The sequence below is a fragment of the Eurypyga helias genome, unplaced genomic scaffold (assembly GCF_000690775.1).
Source record: "Eurypyga helias isolate BGI_N326 unplaced genomic scaffold, ASM69077v1 scaffold37277, whole genome shotgun sequence".
In the NCBI taxonomy this organism is placed as follows: domain Eukaryota; kingdom Metazoa; phylum Chordata; class Aves; order Eurypygiformes; family Eurypygidae; genus Eurypyga; species Eurypyga helias.
The window spans coordinates 79,686-80,296 of NW_010263092.1; positions in this window are offsets into that span (position 1 = coordinate 79,686).

Genomic DNA, 611 nt, shown 5'->3' on the forward strand with positions numbered 1-611 from the left:
GGCCAAGCCTATCGCAGCCAGACCAGCGGAGACATCCCGCTGGTGTCACTGGTGTCACTGGTGTCAGGGTCTGCTTCGGGGAGCAGAGGGGCGCGGGGAGTCCCTCGGCAGCGTCTCGCAGGGGCCTGGACCACGGTCCCCAAAGGTGTGACCAGCATCTTCCTCGCTATCCTGCGTGCAGGTAAGTGCTCGGTGTGGGGTATCCCAGAAACGCCGAAACTGCAACAGAAATGTCCCCCCCTTGGGCACTCCCGGGCGGAGAGCGGGGGTCTGCTTCGGGGAGCAGAGGGGCGCGGGGAGTCCCTCGGCAGCGTCTCGCAGGGGCCTGGACCACGGTCCCCAAAGGTGTGACCAGCATCTTCCTCGCTATCCTGCGTGCAGGTAAGTGCTCGGTGTGGGGTATCCCAGAAACGCCGAAACTGCAACAGAAATGTCCCCCCCTTGGGCACTCCCGGGCGGAGAGCGGGCATGGAGAAGCCCCCGGCCCTGCCAGCTGGGGCAGGGGATGGCACATCAAGGAGGGGAAGCGTGCCCGAGAAATGGGGAGCAGCAGCGGCAGAGGAGAGAAAGGCTCCCTGGGAGGGGTCCTACCCTCCTCCCCGAAGAGTCGG